Genomic DNA, 24,843 nt, shown 5'->3' on the forward strand with positions numbered 1-24,843 from the left:
AATGTAATTACAACTTTGTCATAGTGATCATAATGAGGCCATAGCTGCCTGTAAATTCCCAGTAGAAATTCTGTTGTACACTATAGAATTATTTTCCATGGAATGTGAAATATTGGCTACTCACTTTGTTAGACAATTTCAAATCAAATTAAAATACAAAACTGTACTGAGTAGAGATGCTCAGGCTCAGTTCCTCGGAAACCAAACACACCCGAACTTAGGGGATCCAAGTACCGAGCCGGGTCGGCTCAGTACTTTTGCGCTTTTTCGGATTCGAAAACGAGGCAAAATGTGATTGTGATGTCCTCGGATCTCGTGAGTTTTGGAATTTATAAATACCGACATCCGCGGCGATCCAGCGTCATTTGAGAGAGGGATTCAGAAGGGGTAGCATAGAGTGTAGAGCAGTTGGGCAGGCAAAGTTAGAGAATTGAAAGAGGAGGGTGGTAGCAGTAATCAGTGACATTCAGGAGAGCTCCATAGCTCTAGTGTTAAATCTCATTGCAGAAAAATACAAACACTAACGCTGCTGGCATGGTTGGTGTAATTCTGCAGTCCAATTCTACTGTGTTATATAGGTATTACACAGATAGGAAAGCTCCAGTGTTAAATCTCATTGCAGAAAAATACAAATGATAGTGCTTATAGTGTTGATGTAATTCTGAAGTCCTATTCTACTGTGTTATATAGGTAACACAAAAAGGAGAGCTGTGTTGCTAATTGTCATTGCTGAAATACAAATACTAGTCCTTGCAGGATTTTCTTCTGAATTTGCACCAAAAAGTGTACGGTGTTATATACACCCAAAGACAAGAGCTCCATTGCTCCACTGCTAATTGTCATTGCTGAAATACAAATACCAGTCCTTACAGGCTTTTCTTCTGAATTTGCAGTCAAATTCAGAAGTGTTATATAGGTAACAGACAAAGATGAGTGCTCCATCGCTAAGATCATTGCTGAAATACAAATAGGAGCGCTAGCAGGCTAGAAGCTCCCTTCTCTTAGCTAGATTTCAGCACCTGCAATCTACACTGCCATCATATTCACCCTCATCATTGTGTACATCTTCCTCAAACAATACTAATTCATCCCCGCTGGAATCCACCATCACAGAAGTCTGTGTACTTTGATGTAATTGCCGATAATGGCCTCATGGAATTTGTAGTTCATTTTATGGCAGAGCTGTCACGATTTTTGGGCAATTCTTTTAGAGCAGAGCAAATGTCAAAATGTTGTGCTGACTTATCTGCATCACTACTTGGTGTCTTGGGAAAGCTAAGTTTTTTCCGAGAAAAAGTTGCAGAGGAAACTGAAGGAGGAGACGTCATTACAACATGTTGATAGCTCTTGGATCCAGGCGAAGCAAAATAAGTCCTAGATCTACAATTACAATATAGTTAGCGGATTTGCTTAGTTTAATTTCATCCTTCAATTTCTCTTGCTGCTTCTCAAAAAGTATAATTAAGGCAATCAATTGACTCAAGCTAACCGTGTCTGCACTCTCTTCACAGGTGACTACTTCGCTGGACTAAATTACATTCCCCCTCAAATTCTAGTCTTCTTGCAGCTGCTGCATTCTCCTACATGCTGCTGCGGAATCCTGAAAATGACAGTAATAAATTTTCGGGACAAAGACATTATCTCCTGCATGTCATTGTCATTTTTTAAAAAGTTCGGTACCACCAAGTTGATTGTGTGAGCAAAACAGGAAATATGATGGAATTCCCCCGCTCTAATGCTCTAACAATATTGGTGGCATTAGCAGAAATCACATGATGCAATGATTCCTAAACTACCACTCATATCAACGCACATAAGTAGGCAGGGCATGATGACGCCAATGACATTATCACTGCGCTTTTGTCCCAGCCCACTTCTCCCACCATCTGGGAGAAGTGCAGACTACAAGAAATCCTCCTGGACATTCCAGGACAATCGGAATATATGTCACAAAGTGATTTGATGCTTTCCACAAGATCTCTTATGAGACAATAGGCTACTACTACTGCCCACCTAAATTGGGACAGTTTTTCTCCCTGAGTCTCCATAGTTTCTGTAGTACAGTATTTATTTTTTACATATAGCCTACCAGGGTGCGACTGCGCTGGCAAATTAGAAGCTGCAAGCACAAATATTGTAGCTTCCAAATAGTCCTTCGGATCACTCCAATCTCAGCTGCCATTTTAGAAAGGTGAACAAGAAACCTTTTCTGTGCAATACTACAGAAACGGAGGAGCCAAGGGAAAAATGTTTCATTGTGCAGTTCTGAGGCTGCCCTAAGCGGAAGGACCAAGTCATGATCTAGAAAATGAGTTCCTGTGTTGTATCTCAGAGCTCACACATAGGTAGACTTTTAATGCTTATGACACTAAACAATGTAACCAAAAAGATGGTGGTTTTGACCATTTACTTATTATTTGGTAAAATACAGTAAAACAAATATAAATAAATCCGTATTTAGGATTATTACAAATCATATCATGATCATACTAAATTTCTAACCTGTACTTTCACATTAGGTATAGTTAGTTACACTGAGATCCCAGTAGAAAAGCAAAACCCCTGACAATGTGTGAAGCTTTCTCCAGTTGCTTCAATTATCAACCTGCTGATTGGTGCAGCAAACCTGCTCATTACAACAGTCATTTTACCCAGTCCTCATCCAGACAGGAAAATAGAACAGATGTCACCTCTTTTATTATATCCCGTGACTTTGAAATTGGCTCTTAATATCTGTTATTTTAGCCTACTCACTGATCTGTAAAATAAACTAAATGTAGATCAATATCACAATGACACCAATAACAGTAAATCATCATTTACCAAATAAAATTCACATGGTCAATAGACAAATGAAATATGTTTGTTCCCATTTTTACAAATGACACACACAAAGAACCAGAATGTTTATAGACATATTTGAAACAATTAAAGCAGACACTAAGGGCTCATTCACACACACACAAGTTTGAAAAATAGATAAAAACGCATGAAACATAACTTGTGCTTTAGAGGTATTTTAGTGATGCATTTTCTCTGAGCCTATGTTGCAGTTACACCAAAACAATATGTTTTACTGGTAGTACAGTGCATTAGTATTCTGGGCCGGTATTCTTTGAATTAGTCTTCAAGTTCAGGACATATTTTAAATGTGTAAGGTGTACACCTAAGACCACTGATGAGGAGGAGGAAGGGCAATGGTCGGGAGGAGCATTAGATTTGGATGTCATCTGCATAGATGTGGTAGTGAAGGCTGGAGGTAATGTGGGTTAATACATGAGAAGTTGGTTATAAGGTATATTTGAAATTTAGAAGATAATTGTGGGGACAAGCCGATAAGAAACCATCCATCCTATTTTTAATACAATTTTCTGGTGACAGTTGCATCAGAGGTGCAGGCTGGTACTCACTTAATCATATCAGTGAACAGGTAACTGCCTCCCGTACCTGCCAGGATCAGCACACACACATCTTGTTAAATACTCTGTGCAGCTGCTGTTAGCTTTCTAATTGGCTAAAGGTTGTTTTAACCATGGCTGGAATTCTGCAGAAGCAGCTGCCTGGGCCACACCATGGATTCTTATGTCCAGGGTTGCACAGAGTTTTTTAATACTCCCTCAATGCCCATTAAATTTTAATGTTCTCCCAGCTCCCCTTCACCCTTGTATATTGATGCTGCTACTAATCAATTGCACATAAACAACTATCACGGACACAAAAGTCTCTGCTTTTGGTGGTTACAATTTGCTCTATTTCTTCAGTAGTGGGTTCCGATTGGCTACTGATAGGCCATGTAGCATTAGCAGTCAAGTGAAAGGGGAGCAGGAGAACACATTCAATATAATTGGTGATTTTCAGTTTACAATAGCACAGTGCATTGGAAGAATCACCACCATTTAATGAGCATGTGACTAGCACACAAGCTGGAATAAGTCATACAAGACACCCAGCTCATTATGTTTGACACCTGTCAGCAGTTGATAGCCAACAATTTGACAAGCATTGAGTTACAGAAGCCTATTTATTAAGAGCCCCCAAAAACTAGATCTTCTATTGCTGCGTATTGCAGTGATAGAAAATCTTTTAACATGCAATTTATTTTTTTAAAAAAATGTCTCCAGGGCAACTGAGTAATGCCAAGCTAGTCCTGGGACCCTCTGCGCAAGCTTAAGCTGACATACCAACTCGGGCATGGAAACTGGAACTGGAAGCCTAGACTTCGGCTTCCAGTTCCAGAATATACAAAAAAACAGTAGATACAAAACAGTAGATACTACCCTGTCCTTTCCTATTTTTTCTTCAGTGCCATATTCTTGCCCTAATTTTTGCTAGTCTGTAGAGACATATGCAGAGGGGTGTAAAATGCTCTAATTTGCACTGCGCATACCAATTACAATAGGGTATATATACGTCTGTATGCTTAGCTTGTAATATTTGACACATGCACCTCCTTATGAAGAAGGAAAGGAATTACAAACGCAGCTTGAGAACAGTAAGGGAATATTCGGTATGGTAATTGTGAATGATGCTGGCCTGCAGGGACAAAGACACATAGATTTTTGAAGAATGAATACAATTAATACAGTGGGTGCCTTAACTCTAGTCAAAACACGCCTAAACACTACGAGCTTACTAAAAAGCTAAAAGAGGGACTGCAGTGAAGGTGCACTGGATACTGCCTGTGTACAATGCAACCCCTACATCTATAGTGATAGAGGAAATAGCATCACTATAATAAACACATACAGCGGGGGGATAAAAGTTATGTGCTGCCCTGAATTTAACAATAATAGTGGCAACTACAATTTAATGCTAGAGTGTATAACGGTACACCAGAGTCACAAAATCCAATGGCAAGATACAGGAGGATCTATAATGAAGTAGTACAGAAGATAGCAGCTTGGGAGACATTACTTTGCAAGACTTAAAAGGTAAGAAGCAATGTAGCAAAACAATGGGGAAAGCTAGCAGAATGCTGGCTAAAATTGGGGAAAGGTATCAACAGCAAAATCCATAGACAGGAATTTAAAGCTAAAGTAAACCTATAAAATAATGTGTCTTAATGCTCCTAACATTTTATACATGTATATTTGTTGTGCATTATGTTTCAAGTTATATTATCTGGTTTGCCTAATAAAGATTATTTTTCAATGTGTCTATGCCATGCCTCTAACAAATGTATCAAGATTGCCAGTGATTAACTTGCAATGCAGTATAGACATGTCTTGCTTGATTGCTTGATTGACGTGATAACTGTTTTCCAAAGTCTTGCGTTGAATGGCTAAGTGACAGCAAATGCTTGATAGCAAATCTAAGTTTGTGAATGTGAGTAAGATCAAAAAGTGGGGACTGCTGTTGAGCAACAGCATCATTATTATTTATATATCACAAGCATATTACTTCAGCATAATTAAGCTGCTTTATGCAGCAATTATGCAAATGTTATCAACATGGTCAAAGGGAACAAACATGAAGGCAAAATTAAAGTATTTATTTGATCCCTAGAGTGGTGTATGTTTTCTGTAGTTGTTTATTTGCATGAAGAAATCCCTGTTAATATGCTAAGGAAAACTTTTAGATGTTCACAGAGATGGAAGGTTCATAAATGGAGCAATGTTTATTGGCCTATAATGATACATTTGATGTGCCAATACATCTACTTATGCATAGAAGCACAAATGAGTGATGTCTTTTCATTGTTAAAGCTCTAGTGACGATCAAATAGAAAATTAGAGATCTAGCTATTTAAGCATTCCCATTCAGTTATTACAATAGATTATACTTGTAATGCTAGTTGGGATATTATTACAAGTCAATTCCTTTTCTGCTTAGCCTAGCTTTGCTGTTTATTTTTATTTTCATTGCCACTAGAATCATGGATGGAGTTGATGTAGAATTGCAGATCATATTCAGTGCAAACTCTAATTGTAGGCATATTCATTCAATATAGCCTATAGCTGCACAGTAACAAAATATTAAATTAATCTTCACTCTACAATGGGTTTTGCAAGCTTATGTGCTTAACAGGACTTGTGTTTAAGGAGGACAATTGTCACAGGCCCAGACCATCCTGTGGGCCTACAGTGCTCTAGCAATATGATCATCTCTATTATTATCATCATCATCATCGTCATCATCATTTATTTATATAGCGCCAGCAAATTCCGTAGCACTTTACAATTGGGAACAAACATTAATAAAGCAATACTGGGTAATACATACAGACAGGGAGATATGATTGTAGCTCTGCAGGAGCCTGGAACCTCCACATAATAAACAATGGAGTGTTGCTGGTGGATACTAGTAATTATTGTTTGGGGATGTCTATTAGGTACTTGGATGAGCAGAAGGATTCATTTTTTCGCTTGGTGCTATCTTTATGGTTATCCCGACACCCAGTTTTAACCTTTAATTGCTACTGGTCTAAACTGATTTCAACCGTAATTATTCTCATGTATTTTTATATTCTATTTTTACTTAATAATTTACTTATTATTTTACTTTTTTACATTATTTAATTTGTATTTTTAACATATTGTCTCCCCTTCTACAACTATTGTAATTATTATTATTACTATTATTTCCTGCAGTAAACTCCTAATTTTAAATATGGTGCACGACAGTCTCAGAGAATGCTGTACCCACGTGTGTAGAAAATAATTAGTAATAATTACACCTAATTGCTTCCTACATGCAAGCTGCATACTACTGGCCACATTCACTGTGTACAGCATCAACCGTCTGAGGCAGCAGACATCAGCAGTAAATGAGGAATCTAAACAGTCTGTGGAACACAGCAATCATAGTTTAGCTATAACCAACCATAGTCATGTAGTGAGAAATTTTATTAAATGGGAAGTACAGTAACAGTACCACATTTTTTTTTTTAAATCCATTTGTATTTGAGATGTTCAGACAATGACTAATGCACACTGTATAGCATTTCAGAGACTTTTTCTTATTGAAATAATAGGGTACATTAATCACAGATCCGCACATTTTCTCTACTGTTGACCTCCAATGTTTTTCTTTAATTCAGTAACTGAATAAAAAGTAACACATATTAAAGTTCTCTAACCTTGTGGTAGGATGTGAAGTATTATTCATTTACAAATAAGGTAAAGTAACTTTTGGATAAAATAAATATTTCAAAACATTCCCACATCTGAGCTACATATACTACCTGAAATAAATAGTTTGTTTACAATTTAAGTGAGAGAAGCTTCTTGTGATATTTTGAGGTAGTGAATTCCATAGGTTGAGTTTCTCTCTGGAAAAGTCTAGTAAGTGTCAAAGTGATTAGGATACTAAGACCATTAAGTGAGAAAAGGGAACGGTTTAGGCAGTGATAAAGGAATGGTGTGGGTAGTATTTAGAAATAACAGAGTACATGTAAGGCAGGCAGCATTGGAAGAAGCCAGTGGCTGAGGACAAACACAAGAACGTGGCCCGGGTTCTTCTGCCAGCGTGCCACAATGCAAAAATGTAAGATATGAAAACAGTTTCAGTGTGGTTTATCTAATGTGAATGTGGCTTTATATAGCATACTTGTCAACCTTTTTAAACTTCTTTCCGGGAGATCCCAGGCAGGGGTACATGGTTTGAGGGCGGGAGGGGCGGAGCGCGGTGAATCGTGTCCTTTCGGCCCCGTCTCAACGACAAAATGCCATTTTTGTCGCAGGGAGCGGGGCCAAAAAGAGGCAATTCACCGCGAAATTCGGGTAGGTCTCCCGGACATTCCGGGACAGTTGGCAAGTATGTTATATAGCTAATACACTACTGGAAAATTTCTATGTAAAAGAGCTGTTGTCAAATACAATACAGTTCTATCTGACTGGTATTTAATGCAGAGACTATTCTAGTGACTGCCATATAATACAGTTAATAGTGAACTCCATACAATACAAAGAGTGTCTTTGTGACTGCCATATAACAGTCTTAGTCATCTCCATATAATACAGAGTGTCTTAGTGACTACTGTACAATACAGAGAGCATCTTAGTGGACACGATACAATACAGAGTGCATTCTAGTGATATCTCTACAATACAGACCTAATTCTATTGATCTATATACAATACTATACTATATACATATAGTATCCAGAGATTTTTGTGATCACTAAGCAATATAGAGAACTTTCTCATGACCACTAGTCAAAACACAATGCATACCACTGACTACTGTTCAATGCCAAACCTGTTCTGTAGATTATAAAATACAGACCTCCAAATCTTCTGTAGCTTTAAAATGCTGCCCTCCTCCACAAATCTCAGGCAATGTTATAATGCAGACCCCTAAAATATCCGGTGGCTTTATGATGAAGACCCCCCAGGTGGGAAATGTATCAAACGGGCAATTATTCAAGTGATTTAAAATATCTGCAAGTCACTGGAGATTTGCATGTCCAAACCGCCAGCACACAGCAATGTGTGGCAATTTCAAAACACCTGTCCCATCAACGGTTTAGTCAAAATTGCCTGAAAAGTAGCCACATAAATTGTAGGGTTTTTAGACCGGCTTCTGATAGGCTAGGTAGCTTCAATAGCATGCTTATTCATAAAATAAGAGGAGGCACAATTAACTTATTAAGGGTCAAATTAATTTATAATTAATTTATGGGGCAAAAACTCATTTATAATTAAATTAAGGGAGTAATGTTATATTATAATGGGGCAATAATATTTTTTTTATGATGGAGAAACACTTATTTCATGATGGGGACACCACTTAAAAGGTACAACTATTGGGGGCATATTCAATTAGCTTTTGGATTCGCGGTAACGCGCCGGAACAGCCGCGAAACGTAATACACGGTACCGCAATAATGTGGATTTTCGTTCGCAGCCCATAGGGTTGCGAATGAAAATCCGCGTTAATGCGGTACCGTAATACCCGCAAGAACGCGCACTTTTCGCGGCAATGCGCGTTACCGCGAATCCAAAAGCTAATTGAATATGCCCCTAAGTGTCAGCATCTATTTGTACACATGTCCATGCTGGAAAAAAAGGGCCAAAAAACATACATTATAACAAACTGCAGCTTGATATAATTCACGCCAGATCTCTATACTCTACAATTTATTTTGACAGATTTTGAATCTATTGGAGAAAGACCAGGTCACTTTATCTATTATGACAAACTGAGTAAATTAAATACATTTATTTATATATAAATTCCTTGGGAGATGTAGGAGACCTCTGGTTTTGAGCAAGGGTGGGACAACAGTGTAACAGTGAGCACATCTAGCTCTAAAGCAACAGCAGCTACTATTGGTGAAGAGTGTCCTGGGTTATTGGTGTTCATGAAAGTGTTAGTTTGTCATTCCCTTTACTCTACAACTAACTACCTGTTCATGGAAAACACTTAATTCCTGTGCTTTGACATTAGAGCATGTATTTAGCATCCAGTTCCATCAAGACTTGTTTAAACAAGCCCCATAACTGGTTGTGTTAGACATCTTGTCCATTCCACTTATTTCAACAAACTGCCTTTACACCTGCTAACACCTTTAAGAATACTGTGATTGCTGGTATAGATTTGGGAATATGAAAGAGGTGTAAGTGTATTCTAAATGGCACGTTTCCCAGTAGAGGGTCCCCTGTAATTCAGCTAGTAGAGGGTTAGTCAACTTACTTAAAATAAAAAAAAGAAAGGTTGCGCTGGCGTTCTTTTTAAAATGCATTATAGAACTCATGTATCTACATTATATACTGTTGGAATAGTAAGATTTGTCAACCTGATAAACTTCCCTTTAATGATAAATTGCTATATATGCATGGTCTTATAGCTAGTTTAAATGTGAAGAGAAAATATGAATCTCCTGGTGTCAGATATTTCAAAACATATGGCAGGCTGGTTGGAGCCTTTCTAGTCACTTTTCATGTCTGCTCACATAGGGACCTATTTATTAATCCTTATTTTCATGTCAATTCCCCGAAAACAGCAGTTTTCGGGGAATAGACGCCAATTAAAGTATTTCTCTAATCTATCAACAGTGCATCGCAGCAGATATCATAGATATCTGCTGCTTTGCACTTCTCTTCCTAATACATAGCAGTCCCCATAGATGTCTATAGGGACTGCTATGTACCGCAATTTAAGAATGAATGAAAATCCTTTTACATATACAGTAATGTACGCCAGCTCAGGCTGCCGTCCATTACCGTTTCTGGTATTTTTCAGCACTGTTCAGCTCTGCTCCAAAGAGCAGAGCTTTAAAGCGCATGTGTGGAGGGATCACATGATCCCTCCCTGTCACACAGCGCATGTGTGGAGGGATCACATGATCCCTCCCTGTCACACTCCGCTCTCTGCATCACTGAAGTGCACAGCAGCTTCGGGATTGGAGAGGCGGTGAAAAGGTAAGTTTTTTACTTCACAGGAACAGCAGTTTTTCGTGACTGCTGCTCCTGTGGAGATTTTTTAATAAATTTGAGACATAGTTCAATCCTTATCCATGCAATAAGGATTGATAACTATTTTTCATTTTTGACGAATATTGATAAATGTGCCCCATAAAGTGGTATTTCTGCCCTGTGCGATATTAAGGTGTGTGCTCCTTCATAGAGAGCACAGTAAAAGTGTACAGTGCAAATTCACGCTCATTCAACATTTGTTTATATGTATTGGTTAGTTACAGCTTCAATTGCTACTGCCATGTAAACAATACCAGGCTATTATGACCCAATATACAAGCCAAGACAAAGCTTATTACCAGCATAAATGGGAGGAAATTAATGGTATGTTTCATTATGACTCACAAAATAGGGAAGAGAGGCAATACTGACAATGTTACTAATAGAAAACAATGGCCCATTAGCAGTTTGTATACTGGCAGGCCAGAAAAGAGGCTACTAAATGAAATACAATCTTATAATGTGAATTCATGTAAATGTGAGGCAAAACCACAGCCAGATTTATTGAACACTGTTACTCCTAAGGGATCAACCCTGGGACAGATTTGGCTCGGAGGTAATCTCTAAACGTGTGAAGGAATAGGAGGATAACATAGTATCTGGTTTATATCCCAGTACTAGATTCCTGTACAATCTAGTACAAGTTACAGAAAACGTTATTAGACAGAAAAAGAATTGCTCGTATTACATAGGACACCAACATTTAATGTTGTTTAGAAAATTGCCCCGTGTCTTTTTATAATGAAGTAGCATAAAGGGCAGTTAAGGGCAGGTGACACAGTGAAACGCTTGTGTGGAATGTTTATGGAAGGGCGAAAAAACTTATTGCCAGCAAAAAAGGAAAGTTTTCTTCAGCCACAGATATTTTTTTTTAACTTGATCCATTATATCTAAGGGGCTACCCAAAGCAATAACACAGCTATCCCTGGCAATATCCCTGCCATGTTAATAGAAAGGGATAAAAAAAACAAAAGGTTTTTAAAAAGAATGGGGCTATTTCTAAAAATAATATATTAACAGTTACTGGGGGGGGGTGAAGGGTTGATATAACATAACTTTTATATTATATCTATCATGTTTTTTTTTAACTGTAAACATTTACTTTTATTATTTAAAAAAAACAAAACTTTTTATTTATTTATTTTGCTATGAATACAATATGTAACATATTAAAGATCATCTCTTAACATGCTGCAAAGTAGCTTTGATCATACTTGCCAACCTTTGTAAAGTGAATTACGGGGCGTAGTTGGCGCGGTTAATTGTGTCATTTTGGCCCCACCCCCGTGACAAAAACTTCATTTTGTAGCGGGGGGCGGGGCCAAAATGAAGCAATTCAACGAGTGAGTTTCTGTATGCGGTATACTTGCCGGCTCTCCCGGGAGACGTACCCAAATTTCGGAGGTCTCTCATTCCGGGAGAGTTGGCAAGTATGATATATATATATATATATATATATATATATATATATATAAAACCAAAAAGTTGATATATAATGGCGCTAGTAACCACAGCGTGAACACCACAGTAAAGATATCAATTGTAGATACAATATCCAAATTAAAGGAAAGTTCCAAGTAGATAATTAGCTCAAGTGTGAGCGGCAGCCACGATAACCTGCAGCCAGATGGTTAGTCCGGATAGGGATGATCACTGCAACAAGAGACAGGCAGAGCGCCTCAATGTGTATTATCAGATGTATAATATAAACAAATGTAATATGCTGCGTACCGTGGAATAATAATAGGTCGTCAATTCAAAGATGGAGGATCCTCCTCACGGGCTGTTCCTCCGAATTTTCCAGCAAGTAAGACAATGTGGAAGATAGGCCAACATAGAGTAGTATTGTCATACAATTGGACAGCACCTCGTGTGGGTATATATAGCACCTATTAATGCTGGGCTTCCAGATGATCTTAGGGCAGCCACGTATAAAAAGCTCTTTGTAGGTCAATTGTAAAGTGCTTCCATACCAACCTCGTTCAGCGGCGGTGATAATGACAAGGAAAGGTATGGTATAAAATACAATAATGATTTATTAAAAAGTAAATCATCGAAAATTGTAAAAAAGCGCTGACAAAGGTAATAACTCAACGCATTTCGTCCCGACAAAACCGGGACTTCCTCAGGAGCAAGATAATAGTAGATATGTGTAACGTATATTTCCAGCCTTATATAAAGCACTGGCGCCATCTTGGCGCATGCGCATATGCCGCCAATCACAGCGCATGCGTCAAAACAACTTTATTAGTATTAACAAAAAACGTATATCAGAAAACATACACCCGATTAATGTAAACAGGGTATCAGCATAAATAGAGTAATCGTGCCAACTCGGCAATTGCTTAGATATCAATAATAAGTAATATTAGATATATGTTGCGTACATTTCCAGCCTTACATAAAGCAATGGCGCCATCTTGACGCATGCACAGATGCCACCAATCTCAGCGCATGCGTCAAAACAACTTTATTAGCATTAACACGAAACGTGTATCAAAAAACATATACCCGATTGATGTACACAGGGTATCAGGATATATAGAGCGATCGCGCCATCTCGGCACTTGCATTGATGTCGCCAATAATGGCATATACGTCAAAGTAACTTAATAATAACAAAAGAAAAAGTAATAACAATAGAAACATATACCCAAATAGATTAAATGAGTTTCACCAACATAACAATAAAATACAATATATCATCTTACATTTGAAAACGATTTAACATGGCTATATAGCTGTCTGTAATTACATATGTGATCATGTTTTAGGGTTCCCCATGATAACTCAGTATCACTATAGGGACAGATTCAATAACCACTAATAAGTGGCAGGGCCCTCTTATCAACATTTTGGGCCACCGGGCAAAGCAGTGCACCGGGGCCCCTATATATACATATATATATATATATATATATACATATATATATATATATATATATATATATATATATAGAGATAAAAAAAAATATTATATATATGGGCCCTGCAGCCCAGAGGGGCCCGTCGGAGGCAGCAAAAAAAAAAAAAGCCTGAAAAAAAAGAAGACAATACTTACCTTGCCGTCAGCTGGCGGTCCGGCTCCCTCCATGGTCTCCTCCTCCGTCACGCTCTGCAGTGGATGTCGGGCGGGCGTGATGACGTCACGCCCAGCATGCACTGCGAGCGCCGCACGGAGGAGGAGACCATGGAGGGAGCCGGATCGCCAGCTGACCGCAAGGTAAGTATTGTCTTCTTTTTTTTCAGGTTTTGTTTTTTTTTGCTGCCTCCGACGGGCCCCTCTGGGCTGCAGGGCCCCCTGGCACCTGCCCATTGTGCCCAATGGGAAAGACGGCCCTGACAAGTGGTAAAAACACTATGTGATAAAAAAGTGCAAAAGTGCAGTTAATAAAAGAGATGAAATACCACATGAAATTGGTATCGAACATCCATTCTCGTCTAAGACACAAAATTAAAGGACCTAGAAGTATTATTAAATCTACATAACCAAATTCGCTATATAGAACATTCCAATAGTGCTACAGTGTACAAAAAATAAGGATACCTATTAATATAGATGGCATAAAGAAGGCTAAAATGCATCATCAATCCACATATAACAATTATATAGCATCAATACAGTCTAAAATCATAAAAATACTAAGGGTTATAAAAAAGGGACTAACTCATAGTTCTCATTTAGGCCAGTTGGAGTCATAGTCATATATTATTATTATTATTATCGTTTATTTGTAAGGAGCCACAAGGTTTCCGCAGCGCCATACACGGTAAGACCAGTAGACTATACAGGGTAAAATAGTGCAGAACAATAAACACAAAGTACCAATACTTCAGAAACTCCGGGCAGGCAAATACAGTAGAGACGGAGGGGAAGAACAGGTGTGGAGACAGGAGGGGAGAGGGGCCCTGCTCATACGAGCTTACATCCTAAGGGAGGGTAAACAAATCAGGCACAGAAGGGAGCCAGTGAAGCAAAGGGGAGAGAAAAAGGGGCCAGGGGAGAAACAGAAGAGATGAGAGGTCAAGTGGATGGTTGGTAGGCCTTAAGGAACAGGCTTGAAGGAGCACAGGTTGGGTGAGAGATGGATGGAATGAGGAAGGTCGTTCCAGTGAAGGGGGGCAGCGCGGAAGAAGTCTTGGATTCTAGAGTGGGAAGAGGTGATTAGAGTGGAGGAGAGGCGGCGATCATTGGCCGAGTGCAGGGAACGGGTGGGGTTGTGAATGGAGAGGAGGTTAGAGATATAAGGGGCAGTAGAGTGGGAGAGAGCCTTGTAAGTGGTGGTTGGAAGTTTGAAAAGGATTCTGTAGGGGAAGGGGAGCCAGTGTAAGGCAAGACAGGGAGGGGAGGCAGAGGAGGAGCGGCGTGAGAGGAAGATGAGTCTCGCAGCCGCATTAAGTATAGAGCTGAGGGGGGTGAGGTGGGAGCAGGGGAGACCAGTAAGGAGGAGGTTGCAGTAGTCGAGGCGGGAGATGATGAGAGCATGGATGATAGTTTTGGTGGCATTTTGAGAGAGGAAGGGACGGATGCGGGCAATGTTACAGAGTTGGAAGCGACAGGCTTGGGCGAGGGATTGAATGTGGGGGGCAAAAGAGAGAGAGGAGTCAAGAGTGACTCCCAGGCAGCGGAGTTGGGTGACAGAGGAGATAGTGGAGTTGTTAACAACTATAGAGAGGTCATGGTGGGAAGGGAGTCTGGGTGGGGGAAAGACAATGAGTTCAGTTTTGGAGATGTTTATTTTAAGAAAGCATGAGGACATCCAGGAAGAGATGACTGAGAGGCAGTCAGTTACACGAGAGAGGAGGGAGAAGGAAAGATCAGGAGAAGAGATGTAGAGTTGAATATCATCAGCATATAGGTGTTACTGAAGACCGAACGAGGAGATGAGAGCCCCAAGAGAGAAAGTATAGAGCGAAAAGAATAAAGGGCCAAGAACAGAGCCCTGAGGGACTATTACAGGGAGAGGGGAGGGGGTGGAGGAAGAATCAGACGTGGATACAGAGGAGCAGTTAGCAAGGTATGAGGTGAACGAGGCATGGACAGAGCCAGAGAGGCCGAGAGAGAGAGAGAAGAGTTTGCAGCAGGAGGGGGTGGTCTACGGTGTCGAAGGCCGCGGAAAGGGTGGAGGAGGAGTATGGAGAAGTGACCCTTGGATTTGGCTGATAGGAGATCATTAATAACTTTAGCCAGGGCTGTTTCGGTGGAGTGGAGGGGGCGGTAGCCGGAATGGAGAGGGTCAAGGAGGGAGTTGTCAGAGAGGTGTCTGGTGAGGCGGCTGCAGACAATCCCCTCAAGTAATTTGGAGGCATATGGGAGAAGAGAGATAGGGCGGTAGTTAGCAAGAGAGGTGGGGTCAAGATTGGGTTTCTTGAGGATAGGGGAGATAAGAACGTGTTTGAATGAGGATAGGACAACGCCAGAGGAGAGTAATATGTGGAAGAGGTGTGCAAGGTAAGAGCAGGCAGTAGGAGAGAGAGAGCGAAGGAGGTGGGAGGGGATGGGAATCGAGAGGACAAGTAGAGGGTGGAGAGGAAAGAATAAGGGAGCGAACTTCTTCACCTGATGTAGGGATTAAGGAGCACCACAGCTGGTTGATGGTGGGAGGTGAATCGGTGAAGGTGGCGGGAGAGTGGTGGGAGGAGGAGATGTTCCGTCTAATGGCTTCAATTTTGGAAGAGAAAAAGGAGGCGAAGTCAGAAGCAGAGAGGGAAGGCGGGACAGTGGGAGGGGGGGAGAGGAGGGAGTTGAATGTGGCAAAGAGGCGGTGGGGATTGGAGGACTGAGAAGAGATAAGGGACCTAAAGAAGGATTGTTTAGCAAGGGACAGGGCAGAGCAGAAAGAGGAGAGGATGAATTTGAAGTGAAGGAAGTCAGCCAAGGAACGAGATTTCCTCCAGAGGCGTTCGGCTGTGCGAGAGCACTTTTGGAGGGAGCGGGTGAGTTTGGAGTGCCAGGGTTGGGGAATATATATATATATATATATATATATATATATATATATATACATACACACATATATACATATATACACACACACATACACACACAAACAGGGGGTTGGATCTAAAACTTTATTTTAAGGGGCGATTCAGTCTCCGCCCTTTTTTGACAGGTGAAGTTGTCTGCGGCCACACACTATGTGTAGGTCCATTCAGCAGAGACAGGCAGGTGGAGTATGGAGTATGCTGCCTGGCCACTCTGATTGTGTTTAAAACACAATCAGAGTGGCCTGGTAAATTTCTCTGTCTGTCTATGCTGTCACAGAAAGGTACACAGCATGCGGCCGCAGACAGCACGCCCCTGCAAATGCCCCAATTGCGTTCCCTCCCCCCCCCCCCCCCCCCCCGATCTGAGAGTGTGTACACAATTAAATGTCTACTATAAGCCCCAACAAACAATGCTAGCAGATTATGAGCACTGTAAAATATTTGTCTATCCAAATAAGATAATAACACACAAAATACAATAAAAAAAACGGGAGTACCTTTGTTCTGTTGTGTAAGAATAAATATAAAAAAATGAAAGTACACATTATTGTCAAGGTCATTTTGCACTATACAATCCTTTTAAGAGTAGAGCTTTGGCAGTAATTTTGTTTTAACTTAGTTGTAACCCTCGAAATGACACACAACTAAATATATAGGTTTCTTTTATTATTAAAACTTTAAGGCAGTCACAGAACTTCTTGTGTATTTTAACTTTGACAGAGCTCCTTAGCACACTACAGTAGGAATCCTTTGTAATAGAAGCTGTCTTTTACCAATACAGAACTGTGTCACAGGCTGAATAAATGAGATATAGCTATCTGCGGCTTTAGAAGATAATAGCCTCTGCTACCTAACAAGAACATGGAGAAAAGTCTGAAGTAGCATTTTCCAAGAAAGGAAGATCATTTGAACAATCCATATGCTCTTATAATAGACTATCACATTTGAATATAACCTACACATGCGACAAAAGGAAGATGCAATTTGGTCTCTGGTAAACACGCTGATAGATCATTTAGTTTTCAACTTCAGCAAAATGCCTTGGTACAAATTGTTATTTATCCATGTAAATGCAATGGATATATTCCTAAATGGAAATACTTGTCATTAAATTGTTTTTACTTTTTTTTTTAAACTCTTTTGTTTGCTTGTATATGTGGGTAAAGGAACCTCGTGACAATCTTTGCATCATAAAGCTCATATGAAACACTGAATAATTCATAGTTACCAGCATTTGAATATAATTTCCAGGGACTCTTCCTGCTATGCAGGTTATAGTAGCACTTTCAGTGGGTTTCATACACTACAAACCGCATAACCATTACATGTGTATTGCATTATTAAATACATATATTTCCTTCTTCAAACTAATCATTATTATGCCACAGGCTAATAAACATTGACTTATTAGACTACATAAGTATTTATTTTAAAGTGTCAACTAAACAAAAGAATTTCTGTTGTTAGGTAAATGGTCTTGTTGCAAGCATACGGTACATGAAGCACTTTGAGAGAGAGGTCATTATAGTAGCTTGTAGATAGACAGTGATATAACTTGACACATAAAAGTGTCTTCTACATGTGGACAACTGCTTATCTCTCTATAGTGCCCATCCACAGCTCATTAGTGCTTTGGCACTCTTAATGTGTACCAGAGGCTTAACTAGCGAGCCATGGAAGTGGGGAGGTGGGGAGGAGGGAACCAGGGCTCACAGCTCGCTAATTCCGTGTGCAGTAGGCCCAATTATCTCCATGGGCCCAGTTGCACCTATTGCACTAATGGTAGTTCCGCTACTGCTCTGTACTGATCCAGTCCGAAGAGTAGGAGCTCTGGAGTATCTCAGCTACCCAAAGAGAAATCTCTGTTAGGGACAGAAAGTATGTAACTAAAGCTGGGTACATACTACAGAAATTTCAACCAACTTTATATGCAGATCGATTTTACATGCGATCGATGGTCTGATCGCTCGGTCCATGGACTGCATACACACTAGCCTTGTTTAGGACGATAAAGGGAAGAGCGGACCTCCCTTTAGCAACTTTTTACAGCCATGTTGGTGTGACCAATAATTTTAATTTCGTACTCACTGAAGCATCATTTTGCGGATCGGTCGGAAGTTTATACACACTACACAACGGAAACGAGATTGGAAAGAAAATATTAAACGGTACGACCAACCAAATGAGGCGACAATCGTCCATTTGGGCAGACTTTCGACCATTGTGTCACTGCACACACTGACCCGACTTTTGAGCGAGCGGTCGTATGTCGGCTGATTGAGCCGATTATTGGATGAAAACCGTGTAATGTGTACCAAGCTTAAGGAGGAAACTAATTGGTATGGCTGTGGTTCCTGCTCATTCAGCAGCTTCATTAGATAACCTGGTAGTTTTGAATTACACATCCAGACTTGACTGCCAAAAGGAAAATACTTTGCTCTATCTCCTGTAGTTTTGCAATGTGATCATGTGAAAATCAAATATATCAGTTTCATAGATTACAGACATTCTCATGAGATTATTTAAAATTTGTTCTCTAGAAAAAGCCCACTCCCAGCACATATTCTCCTACCCCTAGCCTCTCTACCGACCACTGCTTATACAGTTAGCTTTTCTGAAAGACATTTTGAATCAGATTACATTGTTTAAAATAATCTGCACTGCCATATATGTAGTGCATGATGTATGAGATCTCAAATATAATTGCATCCCAAGTATATGTGAGATCTCATACATCATGCACTGCATATATATTTTTAATTAGAGTGGCAGTGACTCTTTTTTTAGCCATCGTTGTTTTGTACTGAGTCTAATTTATTATCTGTGGCATTTGTAAATAGACCTTCAATAATTTAAACATATAAACATTTATTGACAGTAATAATAATATCTGTTTAAACTTATGGCACAGTTAAACAAACCAATCTGTGCAGGCTTTAGTGAATATGCAGCTCATATGGTTAAATTCACATATTTGCTCTCCAGTAAACTCTTTGGCCAAGATATATGTTGAATAAATTGAACAGCTTTGTAGCCAGATGTCTATATTGACTTAAACCCAAAATATGTCTCACTCAGTTTGTAAAAGGAAAAGAAAAAGCTAATAACTTTAACAACTGTCATTGATTACCTAGTAACGTCACATTAAGTGCACTTATAAAATAACAATTTATCTGATTTGAGAACAAAATATCTTTTTTTATGTGTAAAATTCATTATTAAGTAGGGTAGAATAAGTGCAGTATATTATAAAATATATTATAATAAAAAGTGCAGTATTATAACAAATTATTTTAGTATTAAACAATAAAGGGTGAGTTGATGTATGTAAAGATATTCTAAGTAGGCAACATACCAATTGTTTATCTTTTAATGTATCCATTTGGTTTGATGTCTTGTTTTTTTATTTTTTTTAAATCTCATTAAATGATTTCCATTTATTAAAAGCAATGAAACTAAATATTAAATGACGATTCCACTCAAAAATAAAATTGCAGTTTTGAGTGGAGTTGAATGAGAAGTTTACATAAAAAAAATACATTTTACTTATTTTCTGTACTTCATTTGCCTCATTCACTGGTGGGCGGCTTTGCACCCATTCAGCTTGTTTAAATAAGTTAGCTGTAGAGTAGCATAAGCTTTAATACCACGATAACCCCGTGATATCTGGCCAACATAGTGTGGGAATAAAATCAGTAAACATATGTTTTTTTTTATTTATATCATCACACTCTACCCAAACAATGTGGGGAATTGAATCTGCACCGTAGAGTTAAAAGGTTATTACTACAGAAATTAAAGCGCTCTGTTTAAAAAATAGACAGGCCTAGCTTAACTTTCAGGACCACTGTATATTTTCTCCCCTTTAAAATGATCTTGGCTCTCCATTTTTCCAATCCCTACTGAATCTCATTTATATAAAATAAATACATTAAAATAATTCATGGTGATGGTCTGAATCATGCTGTACTGAGATCTTACAGTATGATTATGGGTTCTGTCAGCTCCCAGCTTCCTCAGGGCCTCCATTTCCAGACTCCTGTTTTCTACATAGCGAGGAGCATGAGAAAGAAGAGGCATTGTCCAAAACTGAACTGACACTTATAATAATGATACAAATATATGCTGTGTTAATGTTGAGTCTCAATTTCATTATCTACTTCTTTCAAACCATAAAAATGATTGCACACACAGGGGCTTATTTAATTGGTAATTCCAACACTGAGCTGCAAGCAGAAAGCCGGCATTAAAGGTACCGTAATAACGGTAATTACGCGCACTATTACCGTAATAACGGTAATAGTGCACAAGCCGCGTTACTTTTGACAGTAACGCGGACAATTGAATATGCCCCACAAAGTCATATGCTAAAAGTACAGTTTGAATTCCTAAATGTTTCTAGGACACATGGTGGCACAGCAGTTAGCATTGCTGTCTCACAGCACTGAGGCCATGAGTTTGATTCAGACTATGGCACTATCCTTGTGGAGTTTGTATGTAGTCCATGTGTTTACATGGGTTTCCTCCAGCTGTTTCAGTTTCCTCCCACAGTTCAAAAAACATACTAGTAGGTTAACTGGCTGCTGACTGACAAAGACCCTATTGTGTGTATGTGTTCCAATGGTGCAGGTATTGATGTGAATTATTAAATATTCTCTGTGCAGCACTGCATAAAATGATGGCACTAGATTAATAAACCATAATAATAAAAATTATACTGGTGAGTCAGCACAGAACATTCACCCCGATGAGCTAGGTAAAACAAACATATACTTTAGACATATTTTAGTGACGCATTTTAACACTTTTTTTATTGTTGCGCTTTTATCAATATAATCTATTGTACTAGCAGTGCACATTAGCATATAAGAAATATGTTGTGACATATTTACACAATGGTGGGTACATGAAAAGTACATTTCCAGCATATAGGAGTGAACAAGCCATTGAGGGATAACTTTAGTGGAGTAACACAGAATTATCTATATTTAATAATGCAATGTGAATACATAGTTTTAGCAGCATACTGTAAATGTATGTTCCACAGCAACACACAAAGATGTTTCTTTCTTAAATCTGTGTAGCAGATAATAATTGTATATTTACCAATGGCCACACACAAATGCAATCATTTCCTTCCTTCCCAATGTGCAACAGTATATCTGAAAACACATTAAACCTGAAAATAGCAGAGTCTAGAAGGATTTTGTACACATTATTAGAATGTGAAAGGGCTTTCAAATCTCAGGGAGCCTCTGTCAGAAGTCACCAACCAGTAGGAACTCTCATTAAAAGGATGATACAATGTACTGCCAGAGACATCAATCAGTCCCGGATGACATGTGTAGGGAAATGCAGTGACTTGCTATTCATAGCAGTATAAAAGCTCACATTGCAATGCACTTAGATGTAGGAAACAATGGGAGACCAAACCTGTCCATTTAAGAACTTTGGCCATGAAAGAGCCGTAGCTAACAATTTCAACAATTACTTATGGGAACAGTAACTTCCCCCTCCTAATCCCTGTGACATAGCAACTGAAGGAACGTAAGCTCTGTAGGAACTTTCTCTAACCTCCCCACAGTTTACAGTGGTCTGCTAATCTTCATCTTCACTAGGCAGTGCGGACAACGCTGATATATTATAAAATGCTTATCAATGCAATGTAGAAAAAAATAAGCTATATTGTATACAGTGCAAGTATGGCTTCAAGTACAGTGTATTTTGTTATCAAAATATTACCTCTGGGTGCTAAAAAATTTATTTTTACATACAAAAGACAGGACTACTTACCAACTCAGCAGTAAGTTCTCTCACCCTGAACACATAAAACTACAATATTGTTGGTGGTCAATAGTTTACTTTTATGCCAAACTGCCCCTGTAAAATGGTCCATTTGTATAGTTCTTTGTGACCCTCTAAGCTGTTGTGAAGCACTGGGCAATTTTAAATCTCCCTGTTGGAAATCTCGAGTATTGTCTCCCAAACAAATATTGGAAGACGGGGAGCACATCTACGTTGACATTTTGGATAATTAATCCATTTCCTTGATTAACACAAAAACAATACAATAATTACTTTATTGTAAATTTTTGTTTCAAAATAATCTAAAATTTGGATATCATTAGGAATATATAATAAAAAGTATGTGTTGCATATAATATTATAATTCTATAGTAGGATGCAATTATATATTCTTCATAACTCTATCCAACAGTGCACACAGTTCAGATTTTAGAGTATTATATTTGTTTACCAACATGTATGTAAGTGGAATGTCCTATCGAGGAATCAGGTATATTGAATACATATGTTACAGCCCTAATTAGATGTTTTCATTTACTAGTTGCCTGGAAGATGGCACAATGGTTAATATATGATTGTTATGTTGTGCTGCTGTCCAGTCTTGCTCCCAAATTAAGACAGCATTTTCTTGAACCTCCCAACCGCCTGCTGGTGTTAATTATCTTGGGAATCTTGCCTACTGATTATTACAGAATATCTGAATGGAAGAGAATTTGTAGAGTTCTCGGTTAAGCTGGACCAGAGCTTCTAAGAGGCATTCCACAAATACTGGGATGCCTTGCCTTCACTGGTTACCTAAAAGATTGATGACACTTTTTTGGAGGAGATTCAATTCTCAGTGAAGTACCAACTTATGTATTATCTGTGCCAAATTCCCTGGGAGCAATTAAATTACCAGACCCAGTGAAATAGGCTATAATCAAGCCCTTTTTCCAGGTGCAACAACTGTGTGTCACTGGTCCAGGAATTGAATTTCTCCTCTGACATTCGTTGCAAATAATGCACAAGTTGGCACAAGATAATGCACAAGTTGGCACTTTGCTCACAATTGAAACTCTCCATTTGAGTGTTTCGGTTTAAGATATGTTTGTGCTGGATGACACCCTGTGTTTTGTTATTGCTTTTTGTGTATACAACACAAATAAAGAGGCTAAAATGTCTTTACCATTTTTAAACTGAGACCCCGCAGATGTTATGTTTCAGTCTTATCATAAAGAACAGAACAGTTTTGTAATTGTAAATACTTTTTACAAGACGTATTCCTTATCAAAGTAATTTGAATTTTCTGAAGCACAGGAGGATACCAGCAGATGGTTTATGTATTCACTTATCAGAATGTCCCAGTGGTGTCTGGGTATAGTCGCTCACTTATACAATAAGATTAAAGCACTCAATCATTTAATACATTATCTGTTAATATGATTTTTGTTTCATGCCATATCAATTGCAAAAATCAATAATTCATTTTTTATCCCATAAAAAATTACTTGCATATTTGCAGAGGAATACTTACCTCAAGAGAGAGGCAGCAAAATAATACTTTATGCAAAGCAGATCATCTGCCACCAGAAAGTTTCTACATTCTGTTATAGCCAATGGGCTAGATTTACTAAGCTGCGGGTTTGAAAAAGTGGGGATGTTGCCTATAGCAACCAATCAGATTCTAGCTTTCATTTATTTAGTACCTTCTACAAAATGACAGCTAGAATCTGATTGGTTGCTATAGGCAACATCCCCACTTTTTCAAACCCGCAGCTTAGTAAATCTAACCCAATGTGTCTGTGAAGATAATGTGTTAAAGATAACCTGTTAGCAGGTTCTAAATTGCTCATTCATTCCTTTATTACATAGGAGTGTGTTCTGGTACCTGCACTATACATGCATTCCTTCTATACTCAGTAGCTGTTAAATCTGATGACTGAGTGAGTAAATCCATGGGCAATCACATTAAGGAGGCTACTAGGTAAACATGTTTTACTTTGGTTCCTTGTCCCCTATGCTGCTGCTGTCCTGGCCACAATGGTTATAGGTTATTTCATATTCTCGACACGTAACCTACTGCTTCAGTATTCCTCAACATTTAAAAGACCATTTCACCTAAAATACAGTTTTAATAAGAAAATCTAACCAACATCACCACAATTATAAGAACTAAGGGTTGAATTAAGCATGTAAGTTCAAATCTGAGACGGTGTCACTTAACTAAAGTTATCTCTTTAAAGGTTAAAAGTTTAACTGGAGATGGGTACACCAATCTGATGTCACTATGGGAGGGCTATAAAAGCGATGGGTGGAGTGTAAATCAGTCTCTAGAGATCCAAGACGATTGCCTGCCCACCCTCCCTGGTTTGGATGGACTTCTGCAGCCGCTACGGGTTGTCGGACTGTTCTTTTTTTTGTGCTGGTTTTCTATTTTTGTCTGTTCCTGGCCTGGTATGGCATTTGTATTGTGGAGGTCCTAGATGGTTTGTTGCCGGAAAAACGCAGTGAAGTCGGCGATCAATGGTTGGGGTCGCACATTACCGTAGGGAGCATGCAGAACCTGTCTCCATGTGAAGAGTCAGCTATAGTCTCAGTGTAAGTACCGCCCCTGTGGGTCGGTTTGTGGTTGTGCTCCTTTCAGCCCAGAAGG

At 38.9% G+C, this 24,843-nt stretch overlaps 1 protein-coding gene across 2 annotated transcripts in view; it reads right to left on the bottom strand.

Moving 5' to 3' along the window:
* ADGRD1 (adhesion G protein-coupled receptor D1) overlaps positions 1-24,843 on the bottom strand; it is a 434,837-nt gene that overhangs the window by 156,746 nt on the left and 253,248 nt on the right. The window lies entirely within an intron of this gene.

The sequence above is a fragment of the Mixophyes fleayi genome, chromosome 1, assembly GCF_038048845.1.
Source record: "Mixophyes fleayi isolate aMixFle1 chromosome 1, aMixFle1.hap1, whole genome shotgun sequence".
NCBI classification, from domain to species: Eukaryota; Metazoa; Chordata; class Amphibia; order Anura; family Limnodynastidae; genus Mixophyes; species Mixophyes fleayi.